Source organism: Equus asinus, chromosome 2 (assembly GCF_041296235.1).
Source record: "Equus asinus isolate D_3611 breed Donkey chromosome 2, EquAss-T2T_v2, whole genome shotgun sequence".
NCBI classification, from domain to species: domain Eukaryota; kingdom Metazoa; phylum Chordata; class Mammalia; order Perissodactyla; family Equidae; genus Equus; species Equus asinus.
This window is the reverse complement of record NC_091791.1, coordinates 116,678,953-116,705,243: the sequence shown is the minus strand read 5'-3', so window position 1 is coordinate 116,705,243 and position 26,291 is coordinate 116,678,953. Positions and strand designations below refer to the sequence as shown.

At 38.5% G+C, this 26,291-nt stretch overlaps 1 long non-coding RNA gene across 1 annotated transcript in view; it reads right to left on the bottom strand.

Moving 5' to 3' along the window:
* LOC123283448 (uncharacterized) overlaps positions 1–26,291 on the bottom strand; it is a 174,899-nt gene that overhangs the window by 41,130 nt on the left and 107,478 nt on the right. The window contains exon 7 of the long non-coding RNA XR_011498016.1: positions 17,836–17,931. This is a non-coding gene — a long non-coding RNA (uncharacterized lncRNA). The remainder of the gene's footprint in view (positions 1–17,835; positions 17,932–26,291) is intronic.

Below are 26,291 nucleotides of genomic sequence, written 5' to 3'. Positions count from 1 at the left end.
CTCTTTGAGTTTATCTTGTCTGGTGCTATCTGTACTTCCTGTTCCTGGATGTCTGTTTCCTTCCCTACATTAGGAAAGTTTTCAGCCATTATTTCTTGGAATAGACCCTCAGTCCCTTTGCCTCTCTCTTTGCCTTCAGGGACACCTATAATGTGGATGCTAGTGTGCTTGAAGTTGTCCCACAGGTCCCTTAGACTGTCTTTGTACTTTTTAATTATTTTTCCTTCCATCTGTTCAGTTGGATGATTACACCTAGTCTTTCATCTAGCTCTCTGATCCATTCTTCTGTATCATCAACTCTGGTATTGAGTCCCTCTAGTGAATTTTTCATCTCCAGTATTGTGTTCTTCATTTCTGATTGAATACTTTTTATATTTTCCAATTCCTTGTTGAAGTTCTGAGTTATTCCTTTATTCTCCCAAGATCAGTGAGCATCTTTGTGACTATTCATTTGTACTCTTTGTCAGGTAGATTGCTTATCTCCGTTTTGTTTAATTCTTTTTCTGTGGTTTTGTCCTGTTCTCTTACTTGAAACACACTCCTTTGCCCCCTCATTTTATGCCTTTCTCTGTGCTTATATCTATGTATTATGTAGGTCAGCTACATCTCCTGATCTTGGAGAGGTGGCCTTATGTAAGAGATCCTTTATGAGGCCCAGCAGTTGCTTCCCTCTCGTTATCAGTTGAAAAGGTTCCACGAGTGTCCCCTGTGTGGGCTACATGTGTCTTTCTGTTGTGGCATGGTGCCTGGGAAGACTAGGCTGTCCCCTGGCAAGCTTCTTCTAATGCTCAGCTGTGTGTGGCTTCTATGCTCACTTCAGCCAACTAATTAGACATGGAGGGCCCCAGAACAGTTCACTACAAGGTCTAATAGTACATTCCTATTATAGTTTTTCTGTTAGTGAATAACTAACAAAGAATAATTGAGTACACCCCCAGCATGGCTGGTCATAAGGCTCAGGGCCTTACAATTGCTATAGGCCTCTGGCCTGCCTGGGGCTGTGGTTAGCTCTCTCAAGATTGCAGGCAAGTGAAGCCAGCCCCAGGCATGGGAATACTCAGTTGTTTCAGGCTTTTGAATATGGGGCCAATCCCCTATGTGGCTGCTTGAAAAGCACAAGTCTGTTGCAGCTGACAAGCCTCACCACCGACAAGTCCACACACCCTGTTAACATAATCCTGCCCCATGTGAATACTCTTATCCACAGAAGTGGACCCAGCTGCCCTGCTGCAGAGGCTCCACACACTCTACCAATTAAGGCCCACCCCTTGCACATGTCCTGCCCTGCAGAGGTGGACCCACTCGCCTAGCCAAAAAGGTTCCAGGCACCTTGTTTATGAAGGCCCACAAGTTTTCTGAGTGCTTTCTATTGGGTGGGGCAAGCCCACAGGGTGAGCTTCCTTCCCTGGCTGAGCTGTATTAAATTGGTGCTCTACTGGGTAGGGCAGACCCATGGGCTAACAGGTCCATTGGTGTCTGGAAGTATCTGTGTCTGCATGCCTATACTTGGTCACAACAATTGCTGCTGCCAATGTCTCAGCCCCTAGGGATGTTGTCCCACCCTCAGGAGGTCTCATCTCTCACTGAGATGCACCAAGAGCCTATCAAATGAGTCTCTTTTCACCAAAGGACTGTACAACTTTCCTTCTGTTGATTTTAGGTTGTTTTCCAAAATGGGTGAATTTGTAAGTGGGCCCTTTAAGAACAGGCTTTTTTTCGCCCCATTTATGTCTCATAGCTTTTCTAGGGGTATTCCCTGTCATTGTTAATAGCTGTCAAAGCCAGATATCATGACACTTGTCTCAGTTGTGCTGAGTCCAAAAGCTGCTTATTGTGGTAAAGCTCCCCTGCTCAGATCCGCCACTCCTCCAGGGGAGGGTTCATGCCTTAGGATTGCTCCCAGCCAGCCCTGAAGCACCACAGCTATAAGGTGGCACGTTTCTCTCCAGAAAGGAATTTCTGCCTTTTCCACCTAAGTCAGCACCATCCCTTGTTGTGTGGGTTCTTTTTATCCAATTTTCAGTTCTCCCTCTGTGTAATTGTTCCAACTCTAGTTGTAAAATTTTTATGCCCATGGAGGGAATTGTGTTCTGAGTCCACCTACACTGCCATATTGACACTGGTCTCCCTTCTTGTTTTTGTCTTTCTCCATTGAGAGAAGTCTATTCATATACGTCTTCCTCAAATTTTGTCACTAATTTTACAATCAAGTTCCTTTCAAGACCCTGACTATCAAGCCAAGGCATTGGCTACAGCCCATGATCCAATATATAATCACACTTCTGGTCATTCCTCTTTCCAAAGTAAGCTATCAACAAGGTACACAGCCTGAATTTCTGCCCACTAGGAGGATTTCCCTTTACTACCATCCTTAAGAGATGTCCCAGAGAGGGGTGTATGACTGCAGCTCTCCAAATCCATTACTTGCATATTTTGCAAAACCATCATTAAACCATGCCCATTTCTTTTCTTCCTTTATACACTGATCTAAGGGAGTTTTCCATGACCCATTTGCCCAAGTTGGGAGAGAGTAAGGAGTAAGGACATTGGGAATTTGGGCCAAATCTATGACTTTCTGGGTCAAATGACACCCAGTTCATGATGAATAGCACTGGTCACATGGTTACTTGGTGGTCTGTGGTCAAGCATTCAGTATCTGCTAGGCCTAGTAGCAGGCCAACTACTTCTCAAAAGTAGAATAGATATCTGCAGATGATAGCTGGACCTTGCTCCAATATCCTAATAGTCTTCCCTGCATTTGACCAATTGGGGCTTCCAAAGGCCTCAAACAAATATCTCTATCTACCAATGAAGCTTATAAAACATTTGGTCTGCTGGAAAATATGACCCAAATGGCAGAGAAGCTTGCACAGTGGGCTGGACCTTTTGAAGAACTTTCTCTTATTCTGGGCCCTTCTAAAACTAGAAGCTTTTTGTATCACTGGAAAAATGGGCCATAGTCACTACCCAAATGAGGATATGCTGCCTCAGAAATCTAAAGTGGACCATTAGGCATTGTGTCTATTTCTTGGTTGGGGGAGGAACCTACTGCAGAAACTTATCTTTCACATTAAAAGGGATATCTGGGAAATCCCCATACCACCAGACTTCTATAAAATCACTAAGGGTGAAGGTCCTTGAATATCAGATATATTCCACACCCTCTGACACATAACTGTCTTCCTCAGTCTAAAAAAGTTGTTATCCATACTCATTAGGTCCAATCAACATAACGTCATCAGTGTAATATGGTAGGGTGATATCTTTCAGAATGGAAAGATGATAAAAATCCCTGAAAAACTGAATAGTGACATATAGCTGGTGAGTTTATATGCCTCTGAAATAAAACCATGAAGGTATATGCTGGCCTTGCCAGTTGAGTGAAAAATGTTTCTGGTGGGGCCTTATTGACAGGTAGAGACAAAAAGGATATAGCCAGATCAATAGGTGCATACCACACACCAGGGGATGTGTGACTTTGCTCAAGCAATAAAATCACATTTGGTATAGTAACTACTGTTGGACTCACCACTTGATTAAGCTTGTAATAATCCAGTCTTTGTCCTAGATCCATTACTGTACTACATAGGTCAAATAGAAATGAATGGAAGTGGTGTGAAACACCACTCCTGCATCTCACAAGTAAGTCCTTGATGGTGGCATGAATCACTACAATCTGTACAGGGATGTGAGGTACTACTTCTGACTGGTTAATTTCCTAGGTGAGTTACTTCTAATGGCTTCCATTTGGGCTTTCTCTCCATAATATCTATGGCTCCACTTTACAGAAACAATATGAGAATTCTGCCAGCTGATAAGTGTTTCTACTCAAATTATGCATTATAGAACTGGTAGAAATAACCACAGGATGGGTTCAAAGACCCACTGGACCCACTTGTGAGATGGACCTATGATGAAATGACATTGCTCACCTGACCCTCATAAGCCCCAACTCTGACTGGAGAGCCACAGTGATGTTTTGGGTTTCCTGCAAAGAAAGTCAGTTCAGAACCGGTGTCCAGTAGTCCGTGAAAGTTCTGATTATTTTCTTTCCCACAATGGACAGTTACCCTGGTAAAAAGCAGGAGGCACCACTGAGGAAGGCTGTGAGAAAGATTAACACTGTAAAATTGTGTTACTGTAGTAGGGTCCTTCCTCCAGGGAACCTGTTCTCCTCTTCATTCACGGAGTTCTAGGTCTGTAAACTGTCTCATATCTGGGAACTGATTGAGGGGCTGTGACTCACTATGTTTATGAATCAAGTTAGACTTTTTTCACTTGTCTAAAACTTTTCTGCTTATATAGATCAAGTAAGAATTTATTAGGCTTCCTATGTTTTTCACTTTAAGGAATATCATGATTAAATAGCCAAAGCCAAAGTTCTGTGTAAGTCGGACCACTCTGCTGCTTTGACTCTACTTTTCTTACAATAGCTACGTCTACCTTGTCTTTGGTAGTTATGTGAAGCCACTTAGCCCCTTTCACCACATGATCCAATTACTTCCACTGCACTTAGATTTTCCATTTAAGTGGCTTTGTTCCCATTGTAAGGTATGGTCTATAGAGAAGGCCAATCATGAACTCTTCAAGATGGTGTGGTTCCATTCCCAAATATTTTTTCTGAAAATATTGGTTAAAGGGATATCTTCTAGACCTTCCCAGTGTGGGTAAGTAGGTCTTCAATGACAAATCCACTCTAACAAGGCAATCTCTCTAAGCTTTTGAATCCCTTTCTCTACATTAAACCAAGGGAGATGGATATTTTCATTTTGCTTAAGATGTGTCATCTTTTGATCCATGTTTCAGTTATCCATCCCAACAAAATCTAAGAGCCTTTTCTAACTCATTGACCTGCAATATTAAATGCAGATAAACTCTGTTTAGTGGGCCCATATCAATAAACTGGCCTGATCCAAATTTACTTCCTTTGATGTTTATTCCACATCTTTATTATGCATTCTCACACATATTCCCCACATTCTGCTCATATAAATAGAAAACACATCATTCTTTTGAAATGTAGTGCACCTCCTCAAGGGTCGCACTTTCTATCTCTCCTTCAGTGCTTTCTGGGACTTGAATCTAGTCACAGGTGGCAACTGCCCCAGGGGGGCCATTACCATATTTTTAGGAAATGCAAGATTAATCCCCTCAGATGGCAATTGAAATGCTGATATCACTGTGGATAAGGAGAGTGCTCCCACTTGACTTGGGCTTGCCACTGCCACCGGTGTTTGGGTGGGCACTTTTGCAGTGGGTGGACGGACCTCATTAACGTGGCATGGGAACACGGCAACTGGCAAAGACAGCTCATCAGATTTTAGAAGACTCTTCCGAATTTCATTAGAGTTTTCTCACATGTCACATCCCAATTTTTAGGATCTCACTCTTTCACAGTAAATGCCTTCACTTTAACAGGGGACATCCTTCGAACCTAGGAGTTCAGCTTGCATTGAAATTCAGTCAATAACAATTTGATTTTCATTAATTTCAGTCCATCCAGGTGATAAGTCTGTCCCTCATGGCAAACCTAGACATTATTATGTCATTGACGCAATTCGTGAGCTGAGAATTTGAATCCCTGAGCACATATTTTTTTTTCTTAATTCACTACTTCAGCCAGAGATAATAGGAAGAACCAACCAACATCACTATATTCCTTAGTTTTGAAAAATGTTCAAACTATAATATACAAAGTTACTTAGTGCCTTACTTCTGCAAGTGGTTGATTAGGAGAGTTAAATGCAGATATTTTGCTTGTTTGTATAAACAGCTCTCACCATTATCTACCAGTGCTCTATTTATTACTGGAAATGGTGTCATTAGCATCTTTAAATTGAATTATACTAGAGAACCAATTACAGAAACACCATACCAATCTAGAAAACTCATGTTTAAAATTCTTTCCTCCAGACCATCTTACAGTATCAAAATTTAGATTAGCATTCTCCAGAAAAACAACAAATAGGATAAAGAGAAAGATAGATAGATAGATAGATAGATAGATATAAAAGAAGATTTATTTGTAGGAAATGTGTCATCCAGCTACAGAAGCCAAAATGTCCTGCAATATGCCATTACAAGCTGGTGCAACAGGAATGCAGATGGTACAATTCAGTCCATTTACAAAGGCCTGAGAACGAGAGGAGTTAATGGTGTAATTCCCTTTCTCAAGTCAAAGGCCTTAGAACTAAAGAGCCATAGTGTAAGTCCCAGAGTTTAAAGTCCAAGAAGCAGGAACACTGATATCTGAGGTCAGAAAAAGATGTATGCCCAGCTTCAAGAGGGTTAAGAGAATTTACCTTTGCTTAGATTTTTGTTGTATTGGGTACATCTGTTTGGATTGAGTGATGCTTGTTCACATTTGTGACAGAGATTTCTTTACCAAGTCTACTGAATCAAATGCTAATCCCTTCTATAAACACCCTCACAGACATACCCAGAAACAATGTTTAACCAACTCTCTGGACTTCCCTTAGCCTAATCAGGTTGACACATAAAACTATCAAAAGTCCACCCCTCATCATCGTGACATTTATACATATCACATTCAATCAACCATAATTTTCAAATAAAGACAATAATGTTGTCACAATCCTGCCTAACAGGATAAAAGTATCCTGTATACAATCAAAAACACACTATTTCCTTACTCAGCGGAGCAAGTAGCATTATCGAATGATGTTTACACTTCTCCTTGATATCTTATAACATATAGTTTGGTGTAAAATTAACAATAGTTAAATACTATTATATGAAGTCAATACATCTCATTTTGAATAATTGGGAATAAGAGGAGATAGAAAACAATGATATTTGCTTAATGTAAGTATACACACAAACAAATGTATTCATAACACAACAAGGAAAAATACTTATGTTTCTGCAACTCTTTATATAGTCGTAGCTGGCTTTATAACTACTCTCTTCTAGTACCCATTCTGTATGTACCTCAGAAGTACCTCAGATAGTCCTAGATCTTTACCTGGTGAGTTAAGCCAAAAGCTCATTCCTGAAGGGTCTGGACCATTACTACTCCTGCTTGGATTGGGTTGTTGTAGTTTTCCATTGACCTTAACCTTAGATCATGGTAATACTAAGAGAAATCTTAAGGAATATTGTGTTTCATGCATCTTCTTCGTTACCTCCATTGTAGAGTGGTTGTTCAATTTCTCTTTGGTAGTGACAAAGACTCTTTGTTTCACCAAACATTAGTCAGGTTCCTGCACCTTCTCCTCACCCACCTGTGCACTTCCTTGTAAAATCCTTAGCAAGACCCCTGCTAAATCAGTTTATCAAGGGTCTCTCATCCTCCATGTCTGATCACCCACAGTATCTAATCAGATTTCTCTTCCTCCACCATCCTCAGGTAATGTCTGCCAGCCTGGCCTGTCTTCAGCAAGAATCCTGTTAGAATGATTTAGCCAGAATTATTATTCTTCTTGAAGTTTGCTCTTAGTAATATTTAATTCACTGACCCCCACCAGGCCCCTTGGCTGTAAATTCTCATTTGCCCATGATATATTTAGAACTGAGCCCAGTTCTATAATGAGATCTCTTTTCCCCTAATGCAATAGTCCTCAATAAAATCTTTTTTTTAAAATCACTTTAACTAAGTTCCAGCACTGTGCAATGATTTGGATAGGATCAGATTCATCCCTGGAACCCAGGACCCCTCAACCAAGACCCTAGGTGTGCATCTGTGGAGTCTTTGTCTTCACTCCTGACTGACTGATTGAGGATTCATTGGTGAGTCTGACTCCTAAACCATTGGTCTAGACAAATGTCCTTTGAAGCCGGTAGGGACAGATTTTGCTACTTAAGATTTTGGACTACACTGTAGGAGTTATAATTAGAATCCCAGACAAAGAAAGGCTGAATTACATTGATCATTCTCAGTTTGGAAGAAGCTGGGTTAATGTCCCAGGGAAGCACTAACTGTGTTACAGTCAAAAGCAAGTATGTCTGTGTTAGAAACTTGATTAGTGTGCCTGCTCAGCAGAAACTGTGTTGAGTCCTAAGTTTTTCTGTTCATCAACATAAAGGTATCATTAGTTAAGAATATGGGAGCTTCTCAGAGGACTGAAAATCCCTTTCTTGACACGCTGCTGAAAATGTGTCCCACTAACTTTGAGTTCTTCCTTTCTTGTTGGCAATATTTTACTTAAGATAATTTGAAACTTTAAAAGCCTCTTCGGGAAATTTAAGGTTTTCTGAAACTGGCTCCTTAAACCTCTCTCTTCCTGTAAGAGCTGCTCCTGCTTCCTTCTTTAACTACTTTGGATCTTCCCGCCAGGTCCCTTGAATCATTTAATATGTCTCTTTCAAGCCTCAACCTCCTCTATCCCTCTATCCACCCTGCCAGACTTTTCCTTAGATTCTCAACTCCCAGTCACTTGAACTTTAGGCCCCCTACCCTCCATCAAGGGTTCTCAAGGGACTAAGGGACTCCAAAAAGCAAACACCTGAGTCTGAATGGAGAACAAAAAAGTTGTTTAGAAATAGAACTGGATGTTTCATCTACTAGATCAGTTTTGGAGACAGCTGCTAGATGTCTACAGTCACTGGCCTAAAATTTAATCCACAGCCTCCATAACATTACATGTCAGTGCAAAAAAAAAAGTCCTTCATAAATGTTGGCAAACAGGTAACCTTAACTTATTCCATTCGCCCATAGCACAATTCAGATAAAAATGTAAAGTGGAGATAAACCAGTGAGATTTGGTCACTATGCTTTACTGACCAACGACTACATTTTTTAAACAAAGCTATAAGATCTCTGTCTGCATTTTTATGTATGTTTTCATATGTAGGTGTATATGTTTGTATTTATACATGACATTTTTCTATCTCTGGATGATATAACCACATTAATTTATAAATTCCCTTAAAGGAGTTTTATTCTAATTGGCTTAGAGATAAATAAATGATCTATAAATAAAATTTTCAGAAATACAGAAACAAGTTCAATTATTTCTTAAGTTCCCATGACCTGGAATAATCTTTCGTAAATAAAGCTAGATGATAAATTATTGGTAAAATAAAAAGAGGCATGTCTTCAGAGTCATCAGCATTAAATATAATGCTGACATAAATTTTTTCTACTTAGCTTTAGTAGTCAAACAAGCTTAAGTTATCTCTACTACATGTTTAAGTTTATAAAACTATAAATCTAACCAAATAAAAATGTACAATAAAATAAATGGCTTGATGGATGTAAAGCTTGGTAGTAAAAACAAAAAACAATGGGAAGAACCATATTTTAACTCTTTAATGCTCTTCCTGAGATTTTTTTGATACTTGCCTAAATTTTCAACAAGAAAAATAACATTCATTGATAGCTAAATTTTTTTGTTTAGTTCTTCAAATAGTCATGTCAATTGAAACATAATTGTAAAGCACAAATGAATTAAATAGGTGTAAGTGAGATAAATTTAATAAAAAATCATGTTTCATATGTTTACATAATTTTAATGTCTTATAATAATGTTTATAATAACTATATTTTGTAAACATGTATATAAAAACATGTATATAAAAATAGTTTCACAAAACTTTTTGTTGACTTGAAACCTTAAAGCGACTAACTGCTCAGGTAAAAAATTGATATTCATTGAATACATCATCCTAAATAAGGTAAAATATGGGTCTATTTTGGCTTCTTCTTTTTATACTCTATGAAGAAATTAAGTTTAATTGGCTCTGTAAATAAACATGATAACTTGTACTATGAAAAAGGCATATGCCTCTAGAAAATTATAAAATGATGTATTCATAAATTTGTTACAGAATGATACTATGTGCCAGACAGTTAGCAATTGCTTAATTCTTAGTTTTCTCTGTAAAAGAAAGGAGACCATTGATTAAAAATACAAATCAATATATGTAAATAAAACTGCTAGGACTAATAATGAAATAAAAAATAAAAAAACTGTGAAAGAAATTCAGATGTTTTTTTAATAAGAAAGGAGAGGAAGGTTGTGTTTTTCTTAAGGAAAATAGAGTAATAATGTCCTCAAATATAATCACCGGTTGTTCTAGAATGAGAAAGAGGTAATGAATAAGACAAACCCTGAATGCATATTTTTTTAAAGTAGATGGTTTATGAAAATGAATACTGAAAAAGAAATTTTATCTCATATGGTCAAACCTGGCTAAGATTGGATGAATTTATTTATGTTTTGTTAATAGTCTTAGAATTAATAGAATACTAATACGAAAATAGAATTTTATTCTCACTCTCTGATACAAAAACAAAGCTTTCTTTGATTATAGGGCTGTTCTAATGAAAGGATGTATAAAAGGTTTTCCTCTACCTTTTAAATAATCTGCCTGAAAAACAAAGAATTTGGGTCTTAAAATAATTCCCTCTCTTTCATGTTGTCTTTATCACAGTTTTCTTACTATTAAAAGTGCTATATTAGAATTTGAAACATATTACATGTACACCTGAAATTTATACAGTTATAAACCAATGTTACTGCAAAAAAATAAAGTCCACTGATCGCAGATGTTAAGAACATCTGCAAAATAACCTTAATATTAAAAAAAAATGCTACATTTTCTACAACTAGGTAACTTTCTGTATTTGCCTTTGAAATCTTCTGTCATGTTGGTAAATGGATAACTAAATATAGTTTCACAGTTACCCGTGACTCTATTTAGTCAAGTATTCAAACCTTTAGAATTTTTTGAGAACTTCTCAAAATTAATATCAAAATAGAATATATTTTGTTAATGTAAAACTAACTGAGATTTTCCACAGTGCCCATGGATAATCTCAAAGGATTTGTCTCTCACCTTGTAAAAGGGAGATGCTAAACTAATGAGGATTAAATGGTATGCTAAATTACATTGGAAGCAATGTCATATAAGAGGGGATGATAAACCTTAGGTTATATGTGCGTGATTATATGTTATCAATACATGTATTCAAGAATTTGTAACTTCTTGGAAATCTGCCAATACTCTCATCATCCAGTCATTATGTTAAAATGTTGTATGCCAGAGAAATAATTAATTTTCCTTATTCAATGAGCTCTCATTAGAACTTTAACCATGGCCATTTTAAGTCATTTGTCACTCACAGAGAATATCATTTGCTTCATATCTTCTTTGAAAGTTTTTACAATCACCTATGGGCTGGGTTGCTCCATGGTGGCATCACTTGGACAACACTGAGCCCATACTTCTGTACTGAGTAAGAATTTCTAGAATGAATGAAGAAGAAAATGGATTCCTAACTGCTAATCCACGATTAAGCAGAACAAAAATTAATCCAAGGGGCTGAATGAACTGTGAGGATTATTATAATTTTTATGGTTTGAAGCCTTTCTGATTTTTAATGTTTCGCTTTCCATACTTAAGAAAACATAGTAATTTGTAAAGAATATATTTGTGAACAAAGGTGCAACAATTCCTTGTTCTTCTTACCTTATCCCTCCAGAATTTGAAAACTCTTAGTGGGTTTTCTTAATTTTATGGCAATATATTAATTACATAACTTTAAATATGATTCTGTTCTCCTGTAATGAGACAAATTGAAATATTTATTATATTACCAAGGCTTTAATTGGAATGTTTTATTTGAGAATAAGATGCATTGAATCAGATATGACCTAATGCCATAAAGCCTCCTTAGAAAAAAACAGTTTACATCAAGAATATAAGGTATTTCACCTTACAAATCACAAAGGAAGGTCATTCCCACCAGGGTCAGCAAACTCAGGTTATGGATCTTGAAAAGAGAAGAATTCACCAAAATCTACAGATACTGCAGCTAAAATCTGGTGGAAAGTTCTTGGCTGAGCTTCCTAACCTTGAGAGGTTTTGAAAAGTCCAATCTGATTCTTTATGAAAATTTCCAGCAAAGCAATCTCAAGAGAACTATGTGGCCCCTCACTATTCTTGCAGCACTTATGTAAATAATCAGGCATAGGTTCGTGAGATTAGAGTTATTTTGCAAAAACAAAAAAAAAGTCTTATTTGATTTTTTCTGATAGAAATGACTGTAGAGAGAAAAATGATGTGTTATGGAAAACTATGATATACTTTTGTTGGTGTCCTCAGCATGTTTTGACAGCCCTTGAGAAATACTAAACTTTTCCAGACCCTTCAATATCTGGCTACAATTCACCAAATTAACATTTCCAATTTTTTTTTCCATTCTGCCTTGGACTCATTGAGTACTAAAACTGCCTTTTTTCCAAGTGCTTCACACTGAAGCTGAGTGGCATGATACAAATTTAAGGAAACAACCACAACAGATCATGTATGGGCAATCTTTGTTCCTGCTGCTCTGTGGGGCACTTAGAAAGTTCACCAGAGCACCTGATGACATCACCACAGAGATTGAAACTGCAAACCAGGAAATCCATTGGATTGTCACTGCTGTGTTCACTCCTCCAACTAAATATTCTTCAAGCAGAACATCTAGAAATCTTCTCCACTTGTTGCCCTATGGAATCAGAAAATATTTTTTAACATTAATCCTTAATTTTCTTTATTTTCATTGAGACTCCTCCTCCTTAAATGTTTGGTGGCTAACTCCATCCAGCAAATACCCTCTACTATCTGCTTTCTATAGATGATTCAGCAAGTCCTCAGTAAACAAAAGGTAAAGAAACAAAAAAATAGACTTCTAATATACTCAAAGGAAAGAAGAATGTCTCTTCTTTTCTTGAACAAGATGAGGACTAACAAAGATTCTTTGCTTCACCAAACTTTAGTCAGTCTCCTGAATCTTCTAGTAGGCCCGTCTGTGAACCTGCCTGCAAAATCAAGAACTCTGCTAAATCAGTTTAGCAAGTGTCCCTTTTTGTCCATATCTGATCACCCTTTATATCTATCGCGTTTCTCATCCCCTACCATTCACCAGGTGATATCTGATCAGACTGGCCTGTCTTTAGCAAGAATTCTCTTAGATCAGTTTAGCCAGAAACTTCCTTACCTGTAATAATTTAAATTAGTATTAATATATCACGGGCCTCAACAGAATATTTGGTTATAAATTCCCACTTGCCCATATTGTATTCAGAATTGTGCAAGGTTCCAAACTACAGTCTCTTTTTTCCCGTTGCAATAGTCCTAAATAAATCTCTTTTTTTCAGCTTCAAAGACTTTTCAGCTATGTTTTTCCTTGCCAGTAGTTAGAAAAACATTACCCCAGCCAGCACAGTAACTCCTCTCTTTGCCTGATGATTCAGAAGAATGAGGAGCCCAAAGTGGGAAGGTGACAGTCTTAATCTCCAGTTTAGGGAAATCATTGTCTTGTCCTCTGGTGGAAATTTTCTTTCATTTGGAAATAAGTCCTCTAAGTCAGCAGAGTACAAAGTCACAGGAAGAATTCAATTCCCTAAGCTCAAACTTTTCTTTCATCACTTTCACCAGCAACATTAGGAGGAACTATCCAATATCATAATTTCCCTAGTTTTCAAAATATTGTTTGAATGTATCATACACAGAATTGCTTAGTTCTTTGCTTCTTATAAGTGTTTGAACAGGAAAATTCAATACAGATATTTTGCATATCTTCATAAACAGTTCAAACCATGGAACAATAGAGCTCTGTTGTTTTGGAAATAGCATCGTTAGCATCTTTAAATATAATCAAATTAAACAGCAAATCCAGAATACCCAGAACCAATTCAAATAACTCATCAAAAATTCTATTCTCTAGAACCATTCTTCATTCTGAAATCTCTATCAGTGGGGGTTTTCAGAAAAATAGAACTTATACACACATACACATTTATATGATAGATAAAATGTAGGACAAAAGTCCCACAATATGCCATCTGCTAGCTGGAGAAGTGGTATAATTCATTGTGAGTGCAAAGGCCTTAGAAACAGGGACATCTATTGTGTAACTTCTTGTCCCAATGCAAAGGCCTGGGAACAAGAAGGCCTTTGGTATATGTCCCAGAGTCCAAAGACCCAAGAAGCAGAAGTTCTGAAGTCTGAGGGCAGGAAAAGATGGACATCCCAGTAATAGGGAAAGCGAAGGAATTTACCCTCTTTTTACCTTTTTGTTCCATTGTGGCCCTCTATTCCGATTGGATTTTACTCCTGCACATTGGTGAGGACATATGTCTTCACTCAGTCTACTTAATAAAATATTATCCCTCTATACACACCCTCACAGACATACCTCAATGTTTTACCATCTAGACTTCCCTTAGCCCAGTCAACTGGACACATAAAATTAACCATCACAAGTTTCCACCCCTTATCAATGAGACACCAATAAACATAACCTTAGACCATACTTAACCTTCAAATAAAGACAATAAGGAGGTCATAATTCTGCCTAACATGATGAAATTATCCTGCATACTACTGAAAACACATTTACTGTCTCCCCCAAAATAGGAGCTAAAGTCCTTAAGAGATTTTAACTTTTCTCCAAGATACATAAAAAATAGTATGATGCAAAATTGACAATACTTAAATACTATAATATAAAGTCAGTACATCTCACATTATGTGATAAGGCAATAAGAGAGGATAGAATTCAAAGACATTTGCAGTGGCTAGGACTTCCAATACTATGTTAAATAAGAGTGGTGACAGTGGGCATCCTTGTCTGGTTCCTGTTCTTAGAGGAATAGCTTTCAGTTTTTCTCCATTGAGAATGATATTTGCTGTGGGTTTGTCATATATGGCCTTTATTATGTTGAGGTATTTTCCTTCTATACCCATTTTACTTAGAGTTTTTATCATAAATGGATGCTGTATCTTGTCAAATGCTTTCTCTGCATCTATTGAGATGATCATGTGATTTTTATTCTTCATTTTGTTAATGTGGTGTATCACGTTGATAGATTTGCGGATGTTGAACCATCCCTGCATCCCCGGAATGAAACTCACTTGATCATGATGTATGATCTTTTTAATGTATTGTTGTATTCAATTTGGTAGTATTTTGTTGAGGATTTTTGCATTGATGTTCATCAGTGATATTGGCCTGTAATTTTCTTGTTTTGTGTTGTCCTTGTCTGGTTTTGTTTTCAGGATAATGTTTGCTGCATAGAAGGAGTTAGGAAGCCTCCCTTCCTCTTCAATTTTTGTAAGAGTTTGAGAAGGATAGGTAATAGGTCTTCTTTGAATGTTGGGTGGAATTCACCAGGGAAGCCATCTGGTCCTGGACTTTTATTTTTTGGGAGATTTTTAATTGCTGTTTCGATCTCCTTACTGGTGATCGGTATATTCAAATTTTCTACATCTTCGTGGTCCAATTTTGGAAGGTTGTATGTTTCTAAGAATTTATCTATTTCTTCTAGATTATGCAATTCTTTGGCGTATAACTTTTCATGGTATTCTCTTATTATCCTTTGTATTTCTGAGGTGTCCATTGTAATCTCTCCTCTTTCATTTCTGGTTTTATTTATTTGAGGCTTCTCTCTTTTTTTTCTTGGTGAGTCTAGCTAAGGGTTTGTCAAATTTGTTTATCTTTTCGAAGAAACAGCTCTAGGTTTCATTAATTTTTTCTATTGTTTCCTAGCCAGAGAAATCAGGCAAGAAAAAGAAATAAAAGGGATCCACATTGGAAAAGAAGAAGTGAAACTATCACTCGTTGCAGACCACATGATTTTATATCTAGAAAACCCTAAAGAGTCCACTAAAAACCTTTTAGAAATAATAAAGGAATACAGTAAAGTTGCGGGATACAAAATCAATGTACAAAAATCGGTTGCATTTCTATACACTAACAATAAAGTAGCAGAAAGAGAAATTAAGAATACAATACCATTTACAATTGCAATAAAGAATAAAATACCTAGGAATAAATTTAACGAAAGAGGTCAAAGATCTGTACACTGAAAACTATAAGACATTGTTGAAAGAAATCCAAGAAGACACAAAGAAATGGAAAGATATTCCGTGCTCTTGGATTGGAAGAATTAACATTGTTATAATGTCCATACTTCCTAAAGCAATCTATAGATTCAACGTAATCCCTATCAAAGTGCCAACAACATTTTTCACAGAAATAGAACAAAGAATCCTAAAATTTATATGGAACAACAAAAGACCCCGAATAGCCAAAGGATTCCTGAGAAAAAAGAACAAACCTGGAGGTATCACACTCCCAGATTTCAAATTATACTACAAAGCCATAGTAACGAAAACAGCATGGTACAGGCACAAAAACAGACACACAGATCAACGGAAAAAAATTGATAGCCCAGAAGTAAACCCACACGTTTATGGACAGGTAATATTCGGCAAGGGAGCCAAGAGCATAGGATGGAGAAAGGAGAGACTCTTCAATAAATGGTGTTGGGAAAACTGGACAGCAACATGCAAAAGAATGAAAGTAGACCATTCCCTTACACCATGCACAAAAATTAACTCAAAATGGATTAAAGACTTGAATGGAAGACCTGAAACCATGAGACATCTAGAAGAACACATAGGCAGTACGCTCTATGACATTGGTCTGAGCAGCATATTTTCAAGTCCCATGTCTGACCGGGCAAGGGAAACAAAAGAAAAAATGAACAAATGGGACTACATCAAACTAAAATGTTTCTGCATAACAAAGGAAACCATCAACAAAATGAAAAGACAACCTAACAATTAGGAGAAGATATTTCCAAACCACATATCAGATAAGGGGTTAATATCCAAAATATACAAATAACTCATACAGCTCAACAAAAAAAACCCCAAGAATCCAATTAGAAAATGGGCAAAAGATCTGAACAGAGATTTCTCCAAAGAAGATATACAGATGGCCAACAGACATATGAAAAGATGCGCAACATCATTAGCTATCAGGGAAATGCAAATCAAAACTAAAATGAGGTATCACCTCACTCCAGTCAGAATGGTTATAATTAACAAGACAGGAAACAACAATGGAGAGGGTGTGGAGAGAATGGAACCTTTGTTCACTGCTGGTGGGAGTGCAAACTGGTGCAGCCACTATGGAAAGCAGTTTGGAGTATCCTCAGAAAATTAAGGATAGATCTACCATATGATGCAGCTGTTCCACTGCTGGGTATTTATCCAAAGAACTTGAAAACACAAAGGCATAAAGATACATGCACCCCTATGTTCATTGTGGCATTATACACAATATTATACACAATAGCCAAGACTTGGAAGCAACCTAGGTGCCCATCAAGGGACGAATGGATGAAGAAGATGTGGTATTTATACATGATGGACTACTACTCAGCCATAAGAAATGACGAAATCCGGCCATTTGTGACAACATGGATGGACCTTGAGGGTATTATGCTGAGTGAAATAAGTCAGAGGGAGAAAGTCAAATACCATATGATCTCACTCATAAGTAGAAGATAAAAACGACAAAAAAAAACCCACATAGCACTGGGGATTGGACTGGTGGTTACCAGTGGGGAAGGGGGCAGGGGGTAGGACAAAAGGGGTGATTAGGATCACATTTGAGGGGATGCACTATAATTAGTGTTCAGTTGGTGAACATGATGTAATGTATACTGAATTTGAAATATGATGTACATCAGAAGAAAATAAAAACTAAACAAAAAGACATTTGCTTAATATGTGTATACACACACACACAAACATATTCATTATAAAATAAGGAGGAAATACTCATGACGTTTATAGACCTCCTTTCTGTAACTGGTCACATGGTAGGAGTTGGTATGTATAAATACCTTCTTCAGCTACCCTAATGTACAATTGGCCTTCTGTATCTGTGGATGTGGAAGCCACAGATCCAATGGGCCTACTAATGATTTTGGTATCTGAGGGGGTGTCCTGAAACTAATTTCCTACAAATACCAAGGAACAATTGTACTCCTTTTGCATCAGCATGTACCTTAGCTGGTGGTTCTTTACCTGGTGAAGTGACTCAAACCTTCATTCTTAAAGGGTCTGGGCCATAATTGGTCCTACTTGGATAGAGTTGTTTAGATTTCCATTGGCCTTGTCAACCTGTTAAAAGAGAAACCAGTTTAAGAAGCAAAATATTTATTGGGGATCAAAGAATTGCAATTTGAAGAGCACAGATTCAGGTAGAAACTCAACTGGTGTAAAAGTCAAGGGCTTTTAAAGGCAATGAAGGGAGGTAGTATTGCAAAGAATTTTGATTGTACTTGGAGGCAGAGAAATCGTTTTGGCTAAACATTGATTCACCATTGATTTTATCTTCAGAAAGTCCACAGTCATCACTCTTTGTGATCAGGATGTTCATTCTCCTACTGACTTCTCAAACAATCGCCTGTGAAACAGTTACCATTTTGGCACAGTCCAAAGGTTTAGCCCAGTCCAAGATTCAGGCAGCTTTGACTCCATTTTAGAATGGCTCCACTGAAGTCAATTTTAGGAGATTTCAGGAGACGGTATTAATAAGAGAAACCATAAGAGACATACTGTGTTCCAGACATATTCTTCCTTACCTCCATTGTGGAGTACTTGCCCAGTTTCCCTTTGGTACAGACAAAAATTCTTTGCATCATCAAACATTAGTCAGGTTCCTGAACCTTCTCGAAGGCCCATTTGTGCACGTCCTTGTAAAATCCTTAGCAAGAACCCTGCTAAGTCAGTTTAGCAAGTGTCTCTTTTTATTTATTTATTTTGAGGAAGATTAGCCCTGAGCTAACTGCTGCCAATCCTCCTCTTCTTTCCGAGAAGGACTGGCCCTGAGCTAACATCCATGCCCATCTTCCTTCACTTTATACGTGGGACGCCTACCACAGCATGGCATGCCAATCAGTGACATGTCCGCATCAGGGATCTGAACCAGTGAACCCTGGGCCACCAAAGCCAAATGTGAGCACCTAACTGCTGCACCACCGGGCCGGCCCCTAGCAACTGTCTCTTATTTTTCATGTCTGATCCTCTCAATATCTAACCAGGTTTCTCATCCTTCACTGTCAACCAGATGATACCTGATCAGCCAGGCCTGTGTTTAGCAAGAATCCTATTAGGTCAGTTTAGCCAGAATTTGCCTTGCCGTTTATGTTTCCTCTAGTAATTTTCCATCCCTGAACCCCATCAGGCTTGCTGTCTATAAATTCCCCCTTCCCCATGCTGTATTTATGTTGAAACTGTTTCTGTTCTATCTCCTTCTTCCTATTGCAACATTCCTTAATAAAACCTGATTTTAACTCCTTAAAATGCTAAGGTTTTTTGGCAGTTATATATCATAACTTGGATAGATCAGATTCATCTTTGGAGACCTGGACCCCCTCACTCAATACCCAAAGTGTGCACCTTTGAAAACCCTGTCTTCATTCTTCACTGATTGATTGAGGACCCTCTGGTGAGTCTGACTCCTAAACAATTGTCCAGACAAATGACCCTTAATGCTGGTAGGGATATATTTTGATTCATAACATTTTAAGTATACTCTAGATGCTTGGTTAGAGTCCCAGGCAAACAGAGGAAGGTTAGAGTCTTAGATTTCTCTGTAAGAAGCCAGTTTAGGCTTGCAGTGAGCAAAAGCTGGGTTAGAGTCCCAAGTTTCTCTGTTCATAAGTATATAGCACCACCAGTTTAAGACATGGGAAATTCTCAGTGGACTGAAAACCCCCCTTCATGAGTCCCTGCAGACTGTATGTTCTGCTAACTCTATCTGCTTCCTTTCTTGTTGGCATGATTTTACAAATGATAATTTGAAACCACGACGGCCCCTTTGGGAAGCTTAACATCTTCCCAAAATGACTCCTTAAACAGCTCTCTTCCCATAACAGCTGCTCTTCCTTCCTCCTTTTCCTCAGTTCTTCCCTCCAGTGCCCTTGAATCCTTTGTTAGGTCCCCCTTCAAACCTGTACCTCCTGAATCCCTCTGTCCACGTCGCCAGACATTTCCCTTCCCACTTCAGCCACTCAGCTTCCTATGGTCACTTTAAATTCAGGCCCCTACCCTCCAATGACAGGTCTTAAGGGGCTAAGGACCTCCAAAGGCAAACACTTGAGGCTCAAAATATTTTTTAAAGACTGTTTTGAAATAGAACTGGATGTTTTGTCTATTCGGATGAATTTACAGACATCCAGACAGCTGTTAGGTATCTCTTCTGTCATCTGGCTAAAATTTTCTCCACAGTCTCCACCAGATTACACATCAGGACAAAAGAAAATCTTAACAGTTCCTCAACAAATATAGGAAAACAGCTACTCTTAACTTGCCCATTTGCCAGAAACACAATTCAGTTAAAAATATAAAGAGGTGATAAACCAGTGAGATTGTATTACTATGTTTTACTGAGTCAGGATCACAATTTTAGAATGAAAGCTGTAAGATCTCTGAAGTTGTTTGAGAGTTTATATGCATTTCTGGATTTTGTTCATATGCATGTATCTTATAGATATGTGACATTTTCTACCTCTGAATGATATTACTAAATTAATTTATAAAATCCCTTAAAGGATTTCTATTCAAATTGGCTTAGAGATAAATGAGCACTTCTATAAATTACGTATTCCTTCAACCGTCAGAAATGTAGAAACAAATCCATTTTTTTTAAGATTTTATTTTTTCCTTTTTCTCCCCAAAGCCCCCCGGTACATATTTGTATGTTCTCCATTGTGGGTCCTTCTAGTTGTGGCATATGGGACGCTGCCCCAGCGTGGTTTGATGAGCAGTGCCATGTCCGTGCCCAGGATTCGAACCAACAAAACACTGGGCCACCTGCAGTGGAGCGCGCAAATTTAACCACTTGGCCATGGGGCTAGTCCCACAAATCCAGTCTTTTAAAAGTTCTCTTTACTTGGGATGTCCTTGATCCATGAAGCTATTTTTAAAAATTGTTAGTAAAATAAAAACAGGCATGTCTTTAGAGTTGTCAGCATTAAATACAATGCACATATAGGGGAGTAGAATTTGCCGCCCCAAAATATTTCTTTTTGGCTTGGTTATTTCTAAGAACAAAAGGCTCAGGAAGACGCTTTCACTTTCCCCCAACTGCCTACAAGAATTTAAGATAGAATATCTGCTTCAGGAAGGAGCTACCACCATAGATAACTATAGTATAATATGAACTAGATGTTGAAGAAGGGAGGAACCTAGCAAGGCCCATTTGATCAAAGTCCTCTCCATGTTCCATTGTCCCTGAAAGCCCTGGCAAACATTTGCTTACCAAAGATTTACTTTTCCATCTCCACGGGAATTGCCTTCTTCCCCTACGAAGGACCAAACCACTACGCGCAACTTCTTCTTTTGCTTTTAGCTGAAGATGGTATTTAAGGTGGTGGCTTCAAACATTTTGGTGAGTTACTCAATTATCCTGGTTTCTCCCATGTATACATGTTACTAACAACTTTGTTTAATTCTCTGCTGTTATTCTATCTCATGTCACTATAATTCTTAGACCATCCAGAAGAACCTAGAGGGTGGAAGAAAATTTATTTCTCCCTATGCACACATAAAATTTTTTCCTATTTAGATAAAGTACTGAAACAAGCTTATGTTAACTGTGCTAGATGTTTAAGATTATAAAACTATACATCCAACATAAAAAAAATTACGTTAAAAATGAGTTGCTTGCTGCATATCAAACATGACAGTAAATCAAAAAGAAAAAAGAAGAGAAAAAAAGAAGTGATGTCAGGATCATGATGGAGTAAGTTATTCCTTTTGTCTCTCCCCTCTAAGTTATGACAGGTCTGACCTGTTGACCATTGACCAACAAAGGACTCCCTACACAGCACACCAGAACACCAGAGGGATCCATGTTTCTATACATCTGAAAGTGGGTGGTCTGGCCCTCCAGGAGGATGTGCAACTAGAGGAGCAGCCTCCTCCCCATCCCCCAGCAGCAGCAATCGTAAACATGGATCCTCACACTGGCATGTGTGCAGGTGAACAGAGGCTGCAGAGTCAGATATGTCACTTAAGGCTTAGCCCTTACCCCCTCAGCTGTGGCAACTGGTACACATGTCCTGAAAATTCGGGATACAGAGTGGAGCCAGTGACACACCCTCCTTTCAGGTCCTTGGCCATAAAGCCAGACCATTCACCACAGCCTATGAATCAGTATATAATCACATGTTTGGCCATTTCTCTCTTCCAAGAAAAGAGACCCATCAGGTGTACTGCCAAGAATTCTGCCACTGGGAGGATTTACCTTCATTGCTGTCCTTCAGAAGTCTCCCAGAGGGGGACTACAGTGCTATAGATCTCCACTTTCAAGTGGTATCTGCATGAGATGCACAATGATCTGTAAACCAGCCCCACATCTTTTCTTCTTCTGTAAGCTGATCATAGGGAACTTTCCATTATGTGATAGGTGTAGGCTGGGAGAGAGAAGGAAGTGTAGCAGGATTAAGGACCATGGATATTTGGCCTGCTTAATATTACTTGTGCCCTCAGGATGTGCCATGACTTGAGCTCACATATACCACTCTCATTTCATAATGAGGTGTTTCAGTGCATGCTAACTTTACGACTTGGTTGGTCACATAATAACCAATTCATAATGGGGAGCTCTAGTCACTTGGTAACTTAATGACCTATGGGCAAGTGGTCATTTTCTGAGAGGCCCAGGAATAGGTCAAGAAATATTCCTCACAACTAGAGTAAATATCTGCCGATGATATCAGGACCTTTCCCTAAAATCCTAAAACCTAGCTCTGTAATATATGTATAAGGGCTGACAAAGAATCCAGATAAAATTACTCTGCCAATAAAACTTTTATGACCACTGTGTTTTCTGGTATATATGTCCCAGTGGCAGAACAGCTTGCAACCCCGGGTGGACTTGGTGTAAAGCATTCTGTTGCTCTGGGTCCCACTCAAACCTGGCGTCTTTTCAACTCAATGGATAAACTGGCCATTACAACACATACAAATGTGGATTATGTTGCCTCCAAAATCCAAAGAGGCCACTAGATGATTCGTCTCTTTCTTATTTATAGGAGGGGCCAAGATGCAAAAATTCGTAGTTTACCTTAAAAGAGATATCTGGATAAGGAACAAACCACTGGAATCATTGAAATTTCTCTGAGGTAAAAAGTCTCTGAATTTTAATCAGGTTTATTCTGTAGCCACTGATACACAAATGTCTTACTACTAAATCTAGAGACATTGCAATTCCTGCTTAGTAGGTTCTATCAGTATAATATCGTTAATGTGATGGACCAGTGTGATATCTTTTGGAAGAGAAAGGTGATCAAGATCCCTGAAAACCTACATTGATACATAGGGCTGGGGAGTTCATATACCACTGAGGTAAAACTGTGAGTGCGTATTGCTGGCTTCACCAGCTGAAAGAAAAATGCTTCTGCAGGGCCTTATAGACAGACATGGGGAAAACAGAATTTACCAGACCAATAGCTGCATAGTGGGTAGCAGGGGGTGTGTGCATTTGCTCAAGCAATGAAACTACTAATTCTGATACAGCAGCAGCAGTCGGAGTCACAACTTGTTTAAGCATGTGATAATCCACTAGTTTTCTCCAAGATCCATCTGTCTTCTATACAAGCCAAATAAGACAGTTGAATTGGGATCTGATGGGAATAAATACCCTTTGATCTTGAAATTCCTTGATCGTGGATGAATCTCTGCAATTCCTCCAAGAATGTGGTATTGCTTTTGATTTACTATTTTCTTATGTATATTGAATTCTAATGCCTTCCATTTGTCCTTTTCTACCATTATAGCCCTCACTCCACATGTTAGGGAACCAGTATGGGGACTGTGCCAGCTGCTAAGTATTTCTGTTGTATTTTTATGAGTAAATCTCCCCCTTTCCTTTTTCTTTATTTCTCTCCAAAGTCCCAGTACAGAGCTGCATATCCTAGTTATAGGTCATTCTAGTTCCTCTATGTGGGATGCTGCCACAGCATGGCATGATGAGTGGTGCATAGGTCCACGCCCAGGATCTGAACCCACAAAACCCAGGCCACTGAAGTGGAACATGTGAACTTAACCACTCAGCCATGGGGCCAGCCCCTGCTAGGTATTTCTATCCAGTTATGCATTCTAGAAGTGGAGGGAAAACCAGCACACTTTCAGAGACACACTGTACTCACTGTAAGAGGGACCAGTGCTAAAATACCACTGATATCTTGACCATCATGAGCCTCTAATCTGACTGGAGGACTACAGGGATGTTTTGGCTGTGTAGGAAACAGTTTAAGAACCATCTCCAGTAGTCCCTGAATGACCATTCAATGCACAGTTACCCTGTAAAAAGCGATAGGTCCTTTGATGAACGATGGGGGAAAGATTAATAGTATAAATTCTGGTAGTGTATTGTAATCCTGACTCCAAGGGACATGATGTCCCTTTCCTTCAAGCAGTTCTGGGTCTGTAATCTGGTTTAAGTCAGGGAACTGATTGAGGCACTGGGACTTTATTTTGATGGTTCAAGTTAAACTTTTGTTCCCTTGACCTAGAATTTTCTGCTTGTAGAGATCAAGTAAAAACTTAGTAGGCTTCCTATCTCATTCACTTCCAGGAGCACTATGATAAACCTGCCAATACCACAGGTCTGTGTGAGTCAAACTATTCTGCTTGCTGCTTTGAATCTGTTGTATATTACAGTATATTCACCTATGTTGCCTTTGACTGTTGAGTAAAGCTACTTGATCCCTACCACTCCTGGGTCCAGTTACTGTCACTGCATTTAGATTTTCCAGTTGAGTGTCTGTGATTCCCCCTGTAATGTCTGGCCTACAGGTAAGAGCAATCATAGAGCTCTTCAAGGTGCTGGGGCTCTACTCACAAACTTATGTCTTTAAGTATTGGAGAAAGGTACATCTTCAGGACACCCTCAATGTGGGTGAGGAAGTCTAGCATGAAACATCCACTCTAACATATTAATCTCCCTGAGCTTTTGAATCCCTTCCTCTACATCAAACCAAGGGAGACTGTGCATTTTCATCTCACTGATGGTGGGCCATCTTTTTATCCACACTTCAGCCAACCAACACAACAAACTGTTAGAGCCCTTTCTAAGGACCTGAGCTGCAGCAGTGAATACATAATCTGTGCTTGAAGGGCCTATATCAATATATTCAGCCTAATCAAACTTTAAGTTCCTTCTACAATTATCCCATATCCTTAATATACATTCCTACACATATTCCTCAGAGTATTGCTTATATACATTAGAAAACTCAAGTAGTTCTTTTGAAGTGTAATGTATCTCCTTATGGGTCGCTCTGAGTACCTCACTTTTAGAAACCTGCTGGGACTTTAGTCTAGTCATAAGTGGCATCTGTCTCAGGGGAGGCCATTATGATTTTCTCAGGCCATGCCAGGTTAATTCCCTCAGACGGAAGTTGAAAAGCTTACACCAATGTGGGATGGGATGGCCACTTCCACTGGAGGTGGGAAACCACTTCCACTGGCAAAGAAGCCTCATGAGAATTTAGAGGATCATAGTCCCTAGCTTCATCAGGATATTACCACATATTCCCATATCAATTGACAGAATCTCACTCTTTCACCATCAATGCCCTCACTTTAACAGTGACTTACTTCCTTTCCAGCTTTGGAGTTCAACATTCTTTGAAATTCAGCCAATTACTGTTTAATTTTTCAGCAATTTCAGCACTGACGTGACATAAAGCTCTCCTTCAGGACATACCTAGATGCTCTTAGGTCATTGATGCAAGCCTCAAACTGAGAATTTGAATAAATGAGGCCATCCTTTTCTTTGACAACTTTGTCCATCATTTTAGAAAGAATCAACCAACACTATTAAATTGCTTAGTTTTCCAAAAATTTTCAAAGCTATCATATATAGAATTACTGAGCTCCTTGCTTCTTATAAGTGGTTGCTTAGGAGAAGCCGATGTTTATCTTAAACCTCTCATCATTGTCTACCAGTGCTCTGTTTGCTACCGAGAATAGAGTCAATTATTGTGTTTAAATCTAATCAGATTAGAGAGAAAATCCAGAAACCCCAAAACTGTATTCAAAATCTAATCTTTAAAAATCTCTTCCTCTGGGGCCATCCAAGTGGCACTTCGGTGGCCCAGGGTTCACAGGTTCTGAGCCCGGGCATGGATCTATACATTGTTTATCAAGTCATGCTGTGGCAGGCCTCCCACATATAAAACAGGAAGATGGGCACAGATGTTAGCTCAGGGCCAATCTTCCTCAGCAAAAAGAGGAGGAATGGTGGCAGATGTAAGTTCAAGGCTAATCTTACTCACCAACAAAAAAAAAAAGTCTGGTCCTCAAGGACCACACTCAGTACAAAAGCCTATCTTAATCAATGTTCTCTAGAAAAGCAGAAAAAATAGGAGATATGCATAGATAGATAGATAGATAGGTAGATAGATAGATAGATAGACATAAGAGAAGACTTATTAATAAGATTGCCTCTAGTATTTATGATAGCT